Consider the following 17,760-nt stretch of genomic DNA (forward strand, 5'->3'; position numbering starts at 1 on the left):
CCTCCTGTGCCGGCTGCTGCCTTCCAGGAGAGGCCCCTGTCTGCTCTCAAGGATGCCCTGCCCGCCTGGCTCTCTGACTTTGGGAAGTACAGGCCTCCCACATCAGAGGCAAGGGCCTCTCTCCTCCACAGCAGGGTCCCTCTGCACCTCAAAGTTAGAAGCCCAGGACGTCCTTATATCGCCAGGGCCTGGCGAGCAGCAGGGGGCATGCCCATTCGGGAGATTTTGATGAAGGGGTACCCACGGAGGAGGGCAGCCCCTCGAGGCCAATAGCAGTGGGGCTGTTCCTGCTCCTGGGCTGCGGGGCCAGGCGAGGAGGGGCTACCTGACTCTGCAGCCAATGTGGCTGTGCGGAAAGCACCACCTGGCAGGAGTGGGGACCTCGGGAGGAGGAGCCTGGGGCATGGCCACCCAGCCACTGTCATCCAGCCCCAGTCTGCTGCTGGCCCCAGCCTCAAACCCACCCAGAGGGCAGAGTGATGCGTCCCTGTGGGGAAGCCCGAGGGGAGGTGCATGGAGCAGGTGGGGCCGTGCAGAGGGGACACATTCAGCTCCCTGTGCCTCTGGTGGGACCTCTCCACCTCAGTGGCCTCGTTCTGTCTCTCCTTGTGCTGGCCATCATCTCTCACAGGCTCACCTTCTCTTGGTGTCCTCTGCAGATGTCCCTCCTGCTTCCTTGGCTGTGAAGGAGGACGGCGGGGTACCACGCACCTCTCCCAGGCAGTCCAGTGCCATGGCACCCAACAGCCCCACCACAGTCGTCTGCGCCACTCGAGGAGGGCGGGGCTGGGCCCTGGAGACGGGCTGCATGTGGTTCTCGGCTCTTCCTTCTCTGAACTGCTCTAAATGAGGCCAATCAGGGTTACTTTCATTTATTACTTGAAGGACTTCCTCGTTCGCCTCCTTTCATCTTTCTGCCGCTCTGGCCTGGAATCAGCGAGGAGAGCTTCCCTGCTCCTGCAGCACCGCTCGCCCCCACCAGGCCCCGCCGGGAGCTCCTGCCGTGTGCCCAGCCTACATGAGCCACGCGTGGCAAGGCGCCTGCGCTCAGAGCACTCGGTCCCGGTAGGGGCAAGACCCCGCCACCCCAACTCACTCAGTCATTTGACAGAATGCACCCAGGGCCACATGTGCAGGCTCTGGGCCGGGCTCTGGGGGAATACAGTAATGAAGGATCTAGTGTCTGCTCTTGACAGAAGAGATAGGGAGCTTGTACAGCACAGTGGAGAGGCCCATGTAAGCCTCAGTTTCCTCTTCTGTTAATAGGGGTGACAGTCCTATCTCACAGGCTCGCTGAAGGGTGATGTGAGATCACAGAAAGTTGTTGTTAGTAAGTGGACTTTGCCCCATGCCCCCACACACAGAAGACGTATAACCTCAAATGGAAGGTGGGGCCTCCCAGATGGGGCTGGGCATGCAGACCTCAGACAGCAGGAGGACCAGGAGGACCAGACATGGACCCAGCCTTCGACTTCAGCTCCGGTTTTAAATGGAATACAGTCATTCCCAGAATGAATGTCCCCTCTCTGAGGTGTGTCCACTTGTGGGGGCACCTCGTAGCAGAACTCAGCATGGCACAAAGAAAATCCCACTCTCCTAATCTGGGGACGATGGACAGCCAGCCTATGCAAAGTGAATTTTCCTGTTATTTTTGCTCATTTTCAAGTCTGTTGGGTGCAACGAGGCTGATCGCCGTTCTGACATTTTTCTTCCTCGTTAGGAAAGACGCCCCTGGTGGCTTACCTGTGCCCGGCGCGGAGCAGAAAACAAATGTCACTGGCATCCGCTCTCCTGTGCTCGCGGGTGTAAGCAAGAAAAAGGCACCTGCAGGAGAGGGAAGGAAGGGGGTCGAAAACTGCTGGGTGGTTACTCTTCACAAGAACTCCGGTCTCTCCAGCCACCCGGACACCCCTTCCCTGACACCCTCCCTGACCTGTCAGGGCCCCTCTGTCCTGAAACCCCAGCACTCCACAGGGACTTCTCCTCTCCCTGTGGTTTGTCTTCCTCTGTAGCGGGTCCCTCGTCCCTGCTGTGGTGGACAGCCCTATTCTTTCCTTTGTCCAGGTGCCCGCTCCGCCTTTGGGGCCCCGCCCTCGCTGGAAGTCCATATGATCTGGGTGGAGCCAGCTGGGGCCGCAGGGCGAGCCGCCTGTCAGAACTAGCCTCAGGGGCCAGGAGGCTTCCTGAGACCTCTCCTCCAGCTGAGGCTCAGCCCAGGGCCGCGGCAACATGGACATCACTCAGGAGAACCTGTCCTGAGAAAGAAGCCAACTCTGGGGACAGCTGAGCCTGTCATGAGAATCTGGGACCTGACGTCCTAGTTGAGTCCTGGGCCCAGGGCTGTGGACTTGACAGGCAGACATCATCCTTCTCCTCTTCCCTAAGTGTCCCTTGGAGGAGCTGGGGACCCACCTCACCTCATCCCGCCACGCACAGCCCCTGCCTCTGGCTGAGGTAGCTTGAGGTGGATCCCCAGCCCGGCTGAGTCCCCAGAAGAGGCAGGGCTGCTGCCCAGGGCACAGTGGCCAGCAGCCTGCCTGCTGCTCGGCTCCCAGGGCTGCAGTCCAGGGGGATCTTGTAATGCCCTGACGTCCTGTTTTATACCCAGAAGCGGTGCGTAAAAGGCACAGCATCTTCAATGAGCTGAGCCCCACTTCCTTCCTGCAGGGCCTGTGCTTCCGGAAGCCAGCGTAGCAGTAGTGGTTCACGCCCAACTGTTTCAGGCCCCTATTTGTCCCTCCACACTGGGGTCTGTCCTTCCCCTCGGGAGAGGGCTTTGAGTTTCGAGCGCCAGCCCTCTCTTCCTGGTCTGACCCCCGCCCTGCTTTGGACCCCTTTCCCCTCTCTTGTCTGGGCCCCTTTCCTTCCACTACCTCAAACACGTCCACCACACTGAGCACTTATTAGGCACCTGGTGTGCACCCCAGCAGAGGCCTCCCAGACACCCGCTTCCTATGCCATTTGAGTGCCCACTCTCACTCTCCTGGAGCCCTGTTCTTTTCCTCACAGCAGCTATCACTCTTCATCATTGCTCAGTGTTTTCTTTTTTACTGGATTCACTGATGTCTCATCAGTAATCTGTCAGCTCTCACAGAAACTTTGTTCTCCGCTTAAGTATGCTAGCACCTCACTCAGGGGTTGGCACACAGTGGGATCTTGAGAAACCTCCACGGGATGACTCAGTGGGTGGGCATGAGTGGGCCAGGCCCTGGCCCCGGGCCGGTGTGCGGCCAAGCAGAGCTGGCCTGGAAGCTGCTCCCAGGGGGCGCGGCCTCTGGGGGGTGGAATGGGACTGGGGGGGGAATCCAGGCCTCCAGAACTGTGCTGTGAGGCGGGGTGTGTGCAGTATCCTAAGGGCAGACAGGAGGCAGAGCCCGCAGCTCTGCGGAGGAGCCAAAGCTGCTGGGCGGAGCGTTTGCTGGGTAGACACTCATGGCTGCAAGGCAGAGAATTGAGGAGAAATGTAGAAATGAGAACGGGGAATTCTGTCCACTGCCTGGTCATCTCCTGCTTGCCCTCTGGCCCTGACTTCCCAAACGGAAAGTTAGCTTTGTGGGCAGAGACGGGCTGTGATGTTTCTCGCCTGTCCCACATCATTTGGCACAGGGCTGCGCTGCATGGCAGGTGACTAATAATGCTCATCGTCACCCGCAGGAAATGGCTTACGAGTGTTTAGGTAGTGTCTACGCAGTGTCAAAGTTCCCATGTTCCATGCCCAACTTCAGGCCTGGGGGTGGGAGTGGCAGGGTAGCCCGTGGACTCTTTGGCACCAACCCAGCATGGCGCCATCCAAAAAGGAATGACGTTTTCATCCCAAGTCCACCTCAGTTGTCCCTGTGTCATTCACAACTGACCGCTGGCCCCAGGAGCCGCAAACCTCGGCTGGGTCTAGCCAGAGGCGCAGCGCAGGGCATTGGGCATTGGGGCAATCCTCAGCTTCACCACTTGGGGGTGAGTGGCGTGGGCAGTCCCCTAACCCTCTCCCGAGTCCCTCCCTGCACCTGACAAGACCCCAGGAGAGTTGGAGGAGCATGTGACCCAGGGCTGGGCAGGCCAGGAGGAACACGCCACCCCAGTGCCGGTCTTCCGTGTGGCCGCCCAGAGCCCGGGGCAGAGGGCTCCTTGCCGCCTAGGCAGCCCGTGGCCTCTGGTAAAGCAGGCAGCAGAGCTCTCTGCCCGCCCAGCCCGGTCATGCTTCTCAGAGGGCGGGGACCTGGGCCCTCTGGATGCTCACCCCATCCTGCCTCCCCACTGAGGGCTCAGCACCGGGCCTTGTGCATTCTTGGTGCTCCAAAAGGCATTTATTGAATGATGTGTGAATGATTAATTGGAATTCAATCAACGTTTGCAGAAATACCAACCATTTTGCTAACTTTCCCCAAAACCCCTGCCTCCCTCCCATGGCGGCACTTGCCCTGCCGCAGGGAGAAAGGGGCCTTACTTAGTCTTAGGGACCAGCCAGGACGGGGAGCCCCACCTGCTCGCCTCGAGCCACAGATGCAGGACTAAGGCTGCCCTCAGATGCTCACACGGTGTCCTCTGGGTCCTTGTTGTGCAGTGTGGCCCTTCCTTAAGCAGCCGTCTCTAGCCCGGTTATGTGGAGCCTGGAGACTGCAGGGGCTCGGGGTCAGCACTCTGTCCCCATGGCCAGCCCGTAGATGAGAATTTAGCAGTTCTCAGGTGCAGATCCATGCCTGCAGATGTGCTGGCCCCCAGAATTCCAGATGCCCGAAAAGGCTGCGTTAGCTAGGCTGCCGATGGGGGCGGGGTCCCTGCAGGGGACAGGTAGCCCTGCCCCAGCCATGGCCCCAGAGTTGGGGGTGAAGTTCTGATTGTAAGTCTAGAGATTCTAATGTTGGTCCAGTCCCATTCCCCAAAGATAAACTGGTCCAGTCTCTGCCATCTTTCCGGATAGCTCCTTTTAAGCAGAAGTAGTCCAAATTCTAAATGTCTAGACACTGACATTTGGAGTTTCTTGATAGTGTTTTCAAACAGGAAAACTTGCTCTGAAAAGCACAGTCACACGTGGACACTCACACACCACCGGTAGCATGGAGTCCTGGCTTGCAACATGCTCAGAGCCCTCCCTGAACTTGCCTGCAAGATGATGTCATTAGAGTTTGTTCCTAGTGAGTTTTAGAGAGCCTTCTTTTTTTAAAAAAAACCACACTGACAGTTTGTTTCCTCTCATCTTCCCAACAGCAGGGAAGTCTGGCCCTTGAGTATTTATGGGCCTTTGCTGCACGCTGGGAAATGAGGCATCAGCCATCACAGGGCGGGGGACAGGACCCCAGAGAGGGACCTGGGCCTGGCCCTACCACATCCTTACGAAGGGACACTGGGAAGTCTCTTTGCTTCTGTTTGCTCGTCAATAAGATGGAACAGGGTTCCTTCCCTGCTTGCTGGATGCGAACGTCTCCACGGGGGCCTGGATATAGGGAGAGGCTGTTGCTGTGACTGCAGAGGTGGGAAAGCAGTGATGATGAGCATGTGGATTGGAACAGACTGCCCGCGCTTGAATCTTGCCTCTGCCCACTGCTAGCTGTATGACCTCAATGGAGCTTCTTGACCTCTTTGTACCTCAGTTTCCTCATCTGTAAAGTGGGGATAATATGAAAAGCCCCTACCTCGTCAGGTTTTTGTGAGGACTTGGGAAGTTCACGAGAGTTGGCTGGGCCATAGAAAAGCATGGACACCAGGAGCCTGGTGTCCCATAATGCTGGCCTCATGATTGTCCCCTCCACAGAGCCCTGGACACTCAGCATTCTTTCCAGCAAGGGGTGTTCCCGAGGCACAGCCCCGCCCTGGAGACCTGGCTCCTCAGTGTTAGGAGAAGCCTGACTCAATTCCACTGTTTGAAGCTTTCAGGCAATTAAATCATGAAAAAATGCCAAAGCAAGGTTACGCAAATTAGGGTAAACTGAATACATTTACATAAAGCAAGTGAATGCTTTTAAACAGACACACAGAGACTCCCTCAAAACCCTCACCGGACACGGTGACAACAGTCTGCACTTGATGTTCATCGGGAACGGAGGAGTGGCCTGGGTGACGGCTTCTCCTTCCCCTGCCCTGGCCTGCCCCATCGGGCCTGCCTTGAGGCATTAGGTGGGGAGGTATCCAGGCCTAGGCAGAGGCAGGGACGAAGGGCGGGGGAGCCTTTGCAAGGCGTCTGCCCAGCCTGTGCATCTGCGGCTCCTTGGTGCTCTGTGAGGCTGGCCTGGGTGGCCGCAAGAGAAGGCAGGCAGGCTGCCCTGCACAGGTGTGTGTGGCCAGGCCGTGGGGTGGTGGCAGTGTGTCAGGCGTGCCCAGACCTTCTTGCTAGACTGGCCTCCTTGGGACGCAGCCCCTCCTCCCCGATGGCCCTAGGGCTGTCCAAGAGCTGGTGGAGATGGATTGAGAAGAATTGAAGCTAAAATGACTCTGAGAGTCTCAACCCTAGGCGTGTCCCCATGCTCCCTGGGACTCAGTGGCAGGAGTTCAGGTTTACAGATCTAGCCATTGACGGCTCCCGTGGTGGCAGGAAGCTCCAGCTTCTAAACCCGCTCCCGGCTGGCTCTCTCCTCGACTCCTTGGGGCCTGGGTGTCCTCTGTGGCTGGCCTGCCGTACAAATGTCTCTGGGGCCCGGCCTGGAAGCAGCTGATTACCTCCCTCCCATGACTCCCACTCGGCTCCTGGCTTTCCCAACCCCGGCTGTGCGTGACTGCCACCTGGGAGGGGCCCTGGAGTGCTGGCACCTGTGGCTTCCTCCACTCCAGAACAACGGCACACGCAGCACCCTTCAGGGCCCTGGTCCGGGCACACCTCAGAGGCACATCTGACTGCAGGCTGACTGCACAGCCTGAACCCAGGCCAGGGGCTGCTCCCAGAGGGTCCCGAGCAGGGGATCAAGGTCAAGAGAGTTGGCTGTCCCGTGTGGCCATGACAGAAGTCCCAGCTTGGGAGATGACAGCAGGGACTGAGATCCTCTTTGGCCAGATAGGAGTGAAGCTGAGTCAGACGGAACAAGATTTCACTCCAAATCCAGCCTGCTTTAACCAAGCACAGCTGTGGCCACGCCCCTGCTGGGGCTTCATCACTTCCATCCGCCCCACATGCCCGGCTCCAGGCGCGTGGGGCCAAACGGCTCTGTGAAACAGCACTGAGCTGGCAGGGACGCCTACGGTCTCCCCGACCCATCACTCTGGGACCTGGAGCTGACCTGTGAGCAGAGCAGACTGAGTGCCAGGTGGCCTTTGGTCCAGCTGAGAGGCTCCCAAACTCGAGCACACGTGCGATTGACCGCAGGAGCTGTGAGCCCTGAGCCACGGGCCTGGCCCAGGCCACTCAGGGGCTGTCCGGGCAACTGTGGTTTCCCTGTGTGGGGGTGCTCCATGGTGACTCTGGGGCGGGCAGTGCTAAGAGCCCCTGCCTCCCTTCCCAACGTCACTTCCACTCTGCTCCGCTCCTTCCCCTCGCTCTGGCCACAGAGACTTTCTCTCGACACCCACACTCCAAACTTGCTCTGGCCTTGGAGCCCTGGTGCCTGCTCTTCTCTGTGCCTGGAAGGTCCTTCTCCCAGAGCTTGACACGCAGGCTGCTTCGCCCCCTTCAGCTCAAGGTCACCTCCTCTGAAAAGCCCTCTCTGACCACCCAGACCCCCTCTCATAGCCCTTCCCACACCTGCCCCTAGGGTGCCAGACCTGACGGTGGGGCCTGGTCAGTCTGGTTCCCCTGCAATGTGCCTGGGGCAGGCCTGGTTCCCGGTGAGCATTTGTTGTTTTCAATAAACACTGAGGACAGCGAGGGGCCTCAGAAAGCTAAGAGTGAATTCAGGAGAGTGGAGAGGGCTGCCCCATTAGCACAGGACCCACTGTGGGGGGCCCCAGGGCTCCCATGCCGCTGCCCCCTCAGCATTCACCCTTCCCTTCATGCAGCCTGGCTCCCTGCTTGAGGGACAGCTCTGGCCGTGGGGGCCTGCTCTGCCTGTATGCAGGACGGGCGGGAGGTGCCAGGAGCCAAGGCCCTGGGAACAGCCTTCGGTCAGTGACAGGACAAGATGGGCGGTGAGGAGCTCAGCGCCCTTACCCTTAGGATGGGCCGAGGCCGGGGCTGCACTGTGTCCCGGGTCCCGCAGTGGGGCTGCCTGCAGCAGGACCTGCTCATTCACCTGCTCGGGAGTGGCTCCCTTCTCTTCTCTGCCTCACCGTGCGACCCTGCTAACAGGACCTGGAAGAACCGGCCCTGTGGCCAGTCTGCCCAGCAGCCTTTCAGTGATGAATCCGTGGTCCCAGGGGAGGCACCCTAGTGTTCTAATCACTGTTCGTGGATAACCTGCCCCAAGGAGGGCGGGGATCGCTGCTGGGCCCCTTCAGCTCCCGAGTCGGGCTCGGGTTCCTGCAGAAAGGGGGCCCTGGGCCGCCTGCTGCCGCCCCAAAGATGAGCTGAACTGAACAAGGTGACGAAAGTTGTCATCTGGAAAAGTCTCGTGGGCAAAGGCCGCAGGGGGAGCAGAGCGTAGGAGAGAAGGGTGAGTTCAGGGGGTGAGATTCTTGGAGAAGCGAAGGCCAGGGCACGAGCTGAGCCACAGCCGCGGCGGGAGCAGAGAAAGTTCGCCACTCCTCCCGCCCTCCCACATATTTCTAAGAGCTTTATTTTTCTTGCCAGTTGGCTAAGAAGCAGAAAAGGAACAATAGATTCAAGCTGAAATAATTTGCATTTATGATGAACACAAGGAATATCTACCTTGCATTTTCCTAAAAAAGAAAAATTAAACCTCATTTTTAATTAACTGATAAACTATTAATCAAATTTTTGCAATGTTAGGTGACACATTATTCATTTAGATAGAATGACTGTGAACTTAAACTAATCAAATCTGATTTGCCCACATAGGCTTGATTGAAATACATTTTAACTAGCATATACAAAGAGAAAATCTTGGATTTCTTACCTAATCTTCAGAGTATACTGCTGAGTTAATAAGGGCAGTTTTTTTTTTTAAATGAGACCACTATTTCTTCATCTGCATATCAAAATCAAGAGGAACTTAATTGCAAAACACATATTCCTGAAATCTAATCATTACACTGCTTTAGGGTATTTTATTGAAGCATGTTAAATTATGGACAGAATATTAATGATGGAGCTAATCAAACCCAATTAGTCACTTCTAACAATAGTCACATAAATATACAAGTCAGGTACTAAAGTACCACAGACATGATGGAAAATTGTTAAAATATTAAATGTATGGGATATTTATGAAATATTCATATAGAATTTAAAGCCAAAAAGTATTGGGTAAGTCACTTTAAAGAAAACAAGTTAGGCAGTGTCCTACAAGATTTGACGAGAATTCACAAGTTTTCACATATTCTTTGGGTACCTTGAAATCCAGGAGATTAGCCAGTCTATAATCAATCAATCAGCAAATTCTAATAAGATGACTTACCATATTCATGACCCAGTATTTCACTCTTGCATCCAGACTTTTTTCATCTTTTGTTTTCTGACTGGTGGAAAGGCAGGTCTGGGTCTCTAGGCCCCAGAAGAGGCGACGGAGCGGGGATGGAGTTCTCTGGGTCGGGGGTTTGCTGTCCGCAGTGTCTCCCTCCCTTCCCCCGGGGCAAAGGCGGACAGGAGGAGGCAGAGGAGTTGCTGCCTGGTGGACTTCCTCCTCCTCCCAGAGGTGAGGCTTCAGGAAATGGGGCGGAAGTCTCCAGGGAAGCCTGGGCCTTGGCCTGGGAGGAGCCTTGGTGGAAGATTCCAGGCCTGGGAGTGGGACCAAAGACAGTGGGCAGCCCTGGATCTGGGGATTCCCCCCTGCAGAGTTCATCCCCTGCTTCATTTCAAGCCAGCTACCTCTGGCTGCATGGTCCTGGACATCCACATCATCCATGCCTGCCAGGTCGGCAGTTTCACCACGGGCTAGCTCCCAGGGCCCCCCTTAATGGAGGAGGTTGTCAGGCTGATAGCTCACTTTATTGGCCATTGTCCTTTTCTGGTGTCCACTCCAGGCCTCCTCTTTCCCCTCTTGAGTCCTCTTGACAGGAAGCTGCACTCCCGCCGCACATGCTGAAACCTCTGCTCCGGGGAGACGCGGACCTGTAGCACTACAACCAGCTCTGGCCAAACGTCCCAAGTGGAACGCCAGAGGAAGGAGGAACGTCAGTCCCACCCTCCCACCCACCCACCCATCCGTCCTATAAACGTTTACCAAGGATGAATGCGTGCCAGGGCCTGTGCTGGACACTCCCTAAGTTCGGGGAGCACAGAAACAAAGCAGAAACTGTATTGTGTTTCCTGTACATCATGCATGCTCCTATATCTGATAATGGCCCTTCCGTTTCCTTGGAGGAGTCCCTCTGCCCCTACTTTCAGGCTCTAAGGTTGAGGGGCTGCTCCACTCCCTGGGCTCACAGTGGGCATGGGAGCCAGGCCTCCCAGCAGCGTGCTCCATCCCTGAGTTCCTGCGACTGGCTCAGGTGACCAGCATGTTGTCCTGGGGTCTTTGCTGGAACTATAAGGAAAGAGAAGCCCTCTTCTGCTGGGGTGTCCTGGGAGGAGAGGTTGGGGCCACAACACCGAGAGAGGGTGCCTAAGACCGAAGCCAGCACAGAGGACAGGAGGGCAAGCCCTGATGACATCGGCTAGGCTCCTAAATCCAGCTGGGTCTGGAACTGTTCAGTTACCTGAGCCGATAAATCCCCTCTTGTCTTCCCTTTTAGCTAGTTTGAGTTATGTTTTCTGTCACCTGCAACCAAAAGAGTCATGGCTAGTAGAGAGGAGAGAAACAGAGAGACACACTCCAGACCTGCAGAGACGACCTGAGCATGGAGCAGGTGGGGGCTCAGTGGTGGGCATGGCCTTCCGGCTTCTGCAGCTCTGACAACTGGAGACGGGAGCTGGAGAGAAATCTGGATGGGCTCCCGAAGGACCACCAGGGCCATGTCTTCACCCCGGGTGCCCTTTGTGATCAGGGAGGGATGGCAAGTGGAGCGAATGTGGTCACCCTGCAGGAGAGGTGGGGTGTGGTGCACACGCTGAGCATCATCCTGGGGTCCGTGGCCCAGCACGTGGCTTGATGAGTGGTCACAGATGCACAGGGCCTGATACGTTCTAGCACGTTCACATGCCACACTAGTACCGAAAACACAAGGTCCTTCCGGCAAGAATTTCTTTCTTGCCTGACATTCATGGCTTTCTACTGTCTAGCCCCAGCGTACCTCAGCAGCTTTATCTCCCCTGCTCCAGCTGCACCCCTCAATTTGTGAGGCCCCGCCCCATAACATTCCACACCCTCTGGGATTCTCCATATTTTTTTTTTTGGTGAGGAAGATGGTGGCTGAGCTAACATCTGTGCCAATCTTCCTCTATTTTATGTGGGATGCCACCACAGTGTAGCCTGACAATTGCTGCTATGTCCATGCCTGGGATCTGAACCTGAGACCCCCAGGCTGCCAAAGCAGAGCATGTGAACTTAACCACTATGCCACCAGGCTGGCCCTGGAATTCTCCATCTTTTGGCAATTCCTTCTGCAAGGCCCAGCTCCACTGCCACTTCCTCCATGAAACCCGCCCTGGTTTCTTCCTGCTCAGTTGGATCTCTCCGTGTTTCGAGGCCTGTTCTTGTGGACTTCTCATGCCCTTTGCTTTCTGTGCCTTGGAGTGGGAAGGGACATCCAGGAGCAGAGGCTGCATCCACTTTTGGGTGGAGGCGCCAGCAGAGACAGAGGCCTCCACTGCAGATGCAGAGTTGAAAACAAGAGTTTAGCGGAAGCTGCAAACCTCAGCCAGAGATGAGCGGGGGATCCCGCAGCACAGCCGTGGGAGTCCTCACCGGACAGGGCAGTGCTCTTCAAGCCCTGCACTTCTAGTCAGCAGGGGGTAGGCGACGCCCTGGACCCGGGCGCAGGCCTGTGACTCAGGTCCCCATCATGCCATGAGCCCCCCCAGGGCAGCAGGAGCCGGCCGTTCCTTTCAGCCTCCTGGCGCCGTCAGGAAGGGTTGGTGGCAGGACACCCCCAGACTCCGAAAACTTCCCCGGGCTCTGGGGCCCCCTCAGGCTCCCAAACAGGCTCTGGTTGAGACTTCGCTTTGGGTCAGCGTGAGGCAGATGTTCCTGAGCTGCTGACAATTCCAACCAGGCTAAGTTGGACCTTCGTAAAGTACCGCATGTACTTTTGAATAATTTTAAAAATCAGATAATAATGCAAAATGATAAATATCAGTTAACATTTTTGCCTCATTTTTTTTTAAAGAAGCAAAAAGTAGCAGATAGTAGATGCAGTATATCCATTGCCTAGTGATGGGCATTTAGATGACTCCCAGTTAGTGAATGCCCTGTGGGCGTCCGTGGACACACGCGTAGGCGTTTCTAGTGTGTATACCGGAGGGGCAGCGGCGTCTTCGGCTTTGCTCTTCAGTGCCAAACGTCTGCGCCCACCATCGGGCGTGAGGGTCCCCTGCCTCCTCGCCAGCACTTGGTATTATTAGACTTGCGTGTTTTCTTGTCTCAGGGGTGTGACGGAGTAGCTGGCGGCTGATTTAATGCGTGTCTCCCGGTTGCCAGAAGTCCCACGTGCCTTTTCAGGCAATTTTGAGTCCATCCCGTCATTGCATTATTCTGGTGTGTCCTCCCCCGACAACTGGGCTCCTCTAGGAGGCACAGCTGCTGTGGGTTTCAGGTGAGCAACTTAGCCTCCATGCCCTCATCCGTGAAATGGACTACTGATGGCTACCCCGTGAGGTTTAGACAACGTGGACCAGCTCTTTCTGCCTCCACAGTCCAAAGCTGATGGGTGGACCACGGTCTGTCTTCCTCCTGTGGGCAGTCAGGCCTGGGATGATGCTCTCATTTGTGTCGAGAAGAAGAGAGCCCACACTGCTGAGACCAGGGTGCCATTTCGGGTCCAGCAAGCTTCTTCTGAAGCTGGGGCGGCTCTCCATTTCCTCAGGCTTCACTGGAGCCGCAAGGAGGGCTCACTTTTCCCTGCCAGGAGGCTGAGGAGGAGGAGGTGGGGGAGGTAGGGAGAGGAGGTGCCACCTGCAGGGCTGCATTTGGGGCTAGAGAGCCCATGCCTGCAGCCATGGCGCTACAGTGTCCCTGCCCAGGCACTCGGCCTCTCCCCGCTGAGGGCCTCGGCAGACCTGGGAAGGGGAGGCAGGGCCCAGGGTCAGGCCAGGCCGACATGGCAGAAAGGAAGCGTCTGTGCTGGAGACACACCTGCCAGATGATTTATTTCTGCCCTGGGCTCCTCCAGTGGCCCAGCCTCACTTCTGCTTGGCAAGGCCTCCCGAGCCCCAAAGCAGAACTGCTTCACTCAAGACAGGAGAGAACCGTCAAGGTAACTGCCTGGATTTTCCTGGGGACTTTGGCCCCAAGGACCCCCGGGAACGTCCTGAAACTTGTCAGTTAGCCATCAGGGCACTGTCCAGTTACCTGGACTCTTCAGTTACCAAAAAGCAGCATCAAATGACCTTCAAGACACCCATGTCAACGGGGCAGTACCATGAGTTTTGGCAACTATTACAGCTGTCTAACTAGACTAAAGTCTTCCAAAATGCGTAATTTCCGGGGGTACTGATCCTATTCGTTGAAAACATAAAAATGCAACTCTTTCCAATCAGGGGGCAAGAACGTGGGCTCACGTCAGGGAAGACCGGCGTCTGTGGGCCAGGCTGTAGCGGAGCCCCCGCGGAGCTGCTGGACAGGCCTGAAGCGTGAGCACGGGGTTAGGGAGGCCCCTTCTCTGCATCTTTCCTGAAGTGCCTTTTTACTTCTCAAAACCATTAGACCAAGGATCAAGAGGAAAGGAACTCAGAACAAGGCTTCCAAATTGTGCATCACAAAGTGTTAATCAAGATTTTCAAAAATAATGAAGCACGTTTAATCACATTGCCTCTCACTAAGAATTTCATAATTAATATTTGGGTGAGAGCAAAAAGATTGTGTTGTTAATAAATAAGCTATTTTAAATATTGTTTATTTTATCTCTATCTTATCCTTTTAAGATGTGTATATTTTGTGTATGTTTTCTTGTAAACATAGTAAAATAATACCATAGCATGCAGCAGACCCTGAGACAGGACTCGGGTGCAGGCCATTTATTTGGGAGGTGGTTTCAGGAAGCAGGAGGGAGGGAGAGTGGGGGGAAAGGGGGTCATAAACGATGGCTTACCCCCTCCCAGGAGGCCGTCTGAGCTATCATGTGGAATATGTCCAAATCGCCCCATTGAGACATGGGGGGCTGGGATCCCCACCTTCTTCCCTCATGGTGGAGAGTCGTCCTTGCGATGCTCACTCCCCGACACCTTCGACACCTTCGCGGCCCTGCCAGCAGGCTAAGCCAACTTCCGAGGTGCAGGAAGACGCTTCATTCTGGAGAGCAGGGATGCGCCTACACTGCCGCTGGTTTGGAAGTGTCCACCACAGCCGCAGGTGGACTCAGACACGGCGAGCAGAGACGGGGCGGCCACCTGCAGCATTCGCTGAAAGGCCTGTGCTTGTAAATTTTTGCCTAAAAAAAGTGCATAACCTAAAACTGAACGGAGACCAGCAACCTTGAGATTATTCAGAAAGTGGTAAAAAACTAGGCGGTGACTGGGAACAGCCCACGTGGGGATCCCAAACCCACTCTTGTTAGGAACAGTCAAAGCACCCCCTCCCCAGCACCCAGCCTCGATTATGTTCTGGGTAAACTACCAAATCCTTAAGGACAGGGTAATAATCATGCTGCTTGGACTGTCCCAGGGCAGAGACAATGACCCACTACGTCCCTAAATGGGAAAACTTGCTACTGACATGGTCATTCCCCTCGAATTCATCTATAAGTTTAATGTAATTCCAGGCAAAGGGAGGGGAAACTCATTCTGTCACAATTTTTATGCCTTTCTTTTAAAAACTCCTAAAAGGCACCCCTTGATGCATTTGAATTTTATTTTTTTAATTAAATTAATTGAGGTACAATTTCCATACAAAAAAACTGCGTCCATATAAAGTGCACACTTTGGTGAGTTTGGCAGGGGTACACACCCCAGAAGGCAGCCCCACAGTTGAGATACAGACTATTTCCATCATCCCCCAAAGCTCCCTCGTGCTCCCTCCCTCTTCCCCGGGGCCCAGCAGCCACTGATCTGCTTTCTGTTCCCGGAGATTCAGAGATTCGTTTGCATTTCTAGATTTTATACAAGTGGAATTACGCAGTGCGCCTTCTTTCATTGCTGGCGTCTTTCGTTCAGCATAATTATTCGGATGCTTATCCACGTGGTTTGTTCCTATTTATTACCAGGTAGTTTTCCGCTGTGTGGATATATCACATTTTGTTTATCAGTTCACCTGCTGTTTTGTCTTACGTTGTTTCTAGTTTTTGACTATTGTGAATAAACAATGAACATTTATGTACGAATCTTGTGTGGCCATATCTTAGTTTTCTATCACTGCAGTAACAAATTACCACAGATTTAGTGCTTAAAACAACACGCCTGGGGCTGGCCCCGTGGCCAAGTGGTTAGGTTCTCGTGCTCAGCTGCAGGCGGCCCAGTGTTTCTTTGGTTCGAGTCCTGGGCGCAGACATGGCACCGCTCACCAAGCCACGCTGAGGCAGCGTCCCACATGCCACAACTACAAGGACCCACAACAAAGAATATACAACCATGTACCTGGGGGCTTTGGGGAGAAAAAGGAAAAAAGTAAAAAAATCTTTAAAAAAATACAACACGCCTTTATTACTTTGCTGACCCAGAGGTCAGAAGTCTGGAGACAACGTGGCCCAACTGGGTCCTCTGCTTAGAGTTTCAGAAGCCTGAAGCCCAGGAGCTGGTGTCTTTGCCTGTCATGTGGAAGCCCTGGGGGAGAGTCCCCTTGCACGTCCGCTCATTTCCGGTAGCTATAGGACTGAGGGCCTCATTCCCTGCTAGCTCCCGGTCCAGGCCAGTCTTTGCTCCTGGGGACTGCCCTCTGGTCCTTGCACATGGCCAGCTACATCCCAGAGCAGCAAAGCACCTCAAATCTTTCTTATGCTCGGAACCTCTCTGCTTCTCTCCTGCTGCATCTCTTCCGCCTCCAGCCGGAGGAAGTGCTCTGCTTTTAAGGGCCCATGTGATTAGATTGGCCCACATGTATAAGACAGGCTACTCTCCCTTAATCACGTCGGCAAAGCCCCTGCAGCCATATTCACAGGTTCCAGGGATCAGGGCCTGAAAATCTTTGGAAGCCATTCTGTCCGTCACAGGATATGTGTGTTAATTTCTCTTGGGTAAATACCTACAAGTGGAATGGCTGGGCTGCATGGTAGGTGTATATTTAGCTTTACAAAAAAAAGAAGACCGTTTTCCAAAGTGGTTCTATCATTTTATTTTCCCACCAGCAGTATAGGTAAGTTCCTTGTTCCATATCCTTGCCCAGCACTTGGCGTTGTCAGCCTTTTATTTTAGTCATTCTGATGGATGTGTAGTGGTATCTCACTGCAGTTTTAATTTGCATTTCCCTGATGACGAATGATGTTAAGCATCTTTTCAAGTGATTATTGCTCATTTGTATATTTTCTTTTATGAACTGTCCAAATATTTTGCCCGTTATTTTGGCTGGGTTATTTATCTTCTTATTGTAAGGATTCTTGACATATTCTGGGTTTAAGCACTTTGTGAGATATACGTATTACGAACATTTTCTCTCAATCTGTGACTTACTTTTTCATTTTGTTAGAGTGACTCCAAGAGCAAAATTTTTAATTATGATAAAGCACAGATTATCTTTTTGTGTGGGTGGCTCATGCTTTTTGTATCCTAAGAAATCTTTGCCTACCCTAAGGTTACAAAGATTTTCTCCTGTTTTCTTCTAGATTTTTATTGTTTACACTTTTACATTTAGACTTGTGATCCATTTCTAGTTAATTTTGTGCATGGTATGAGTTAAGGGTCAATGTTCATTTTTTCTTATGCTTGTCCAGTAGTTCCATTTGTGGAAAAATTTCTTTTTCCTTACTGAATTGCTCTGCCATCTTTATCAAAAACGAATTGAATACATACGTGTGGGTCTCTTTCTGGAATTCTGTTCCGTTGTTCATCCTTTCACTAATACCTCGCTGTTGTGGTTACTGTATGATTTGTTTGTTGTGATAAAGTATGATTTGAAGTCAGGTACTGGAAATCGTCCAATTTTGTCTACCTTTTAAAAATATTGCTTTAGCTGTTGCAGGTCATTTATATTTCCACATATGTTTTAGAATTAGGGGGTCAGCCCAGTGGCTCAACAGTTAAGTTCGCACGTTCTGCTTCTCGGCGGCCTGGGGTTAGCTGGTTCGGATCCTGGGTGCGGACATGGCACCGCCTGGCAAAAGCCACGCTGTGGTAGGCGTCCCACGTATAGAATTAGCTTGTCAATTTCTATTTTAAAAATCCTGCTAGAATTTTTATTGGGACTGCCTTGAATCTATAGAAAAGTTTGGGGAGAACTGACATTTCAACAGTATTGAAACATCCAATTCAGAAATGACATCTCTCTCCGTTTACTCAGTGTTCTGTAGTCTTCAGTGTAGCACACTTGCACGTCTTTTGTTACATTTACTCCAAAGCATTTTATGTTTATTGATGCTGTTTTAAATGATATTTAATGAAAATTTGATTTTCTAATTGTTTGTTGCTAGTGTCTCAAAGTATAATTGATTTTTACATATTATCCCTGTGTCCTTCGATCTTGCTATATTCTCTTATTAGTCCTTGCAGTTGTTCTGTAGATTCTTTAGAATTTTTTATGTAAACAATCGTTTAATTTAAAT

General features: G+C 53.4%; 2 long non-coding RNA genes across 2 annotated transcripts in view; one reads left to right on the plus strand and one right to left on the minus strand.

Annotated features, from left to right (window-relative positions):
• The window catches only part of LOC139085424 (uncharacterized), a 34,265-nt gene extending 26,464 nt beyond the window's left edge, over positions 1 to 7,801 (plus strand). Inside the window, exon 2 of the long non-coding RNA XR_011543682.1 lies at positions 660 to 7,801. This is a non-coding gene — a long non-coding RNA (uncharacterized lncRNA). The remainder of the gene's footprint in view (positions 1 to 659) is intronic.
• On the minus strand, positions 730 to 10,214 carry LOC139085422 (uncharacterized). The gene is made up of 3 exons (XR_011543680.1): positions 9,435 to 10,214; positions 1,744 to 1,824; positions 730 to 842 (listed from the first exon to the last, which is right to left on the minus strand). It is a non-coding gene; the product is annotated as an uncharacterized lncRNA (long non-coding RNA).
• Between the last annotated feature and the right edge of the window lie 7,546 nt (positions 10,215 to 17,760).

This window comes from Equus przewalskii, chromosome 9, assembly GCF_037783145.1.
Source record: "Equus przewalskii isolate Varuska chromosome 9, EquPr2, whole genome shotgun sequence".
Classification (NCBI taxonomy): Eukaryota; Metazoa; Chordata; class Mammalia; order Perissodactyla; family Equidae; genus Equus; species Equus przewalskii.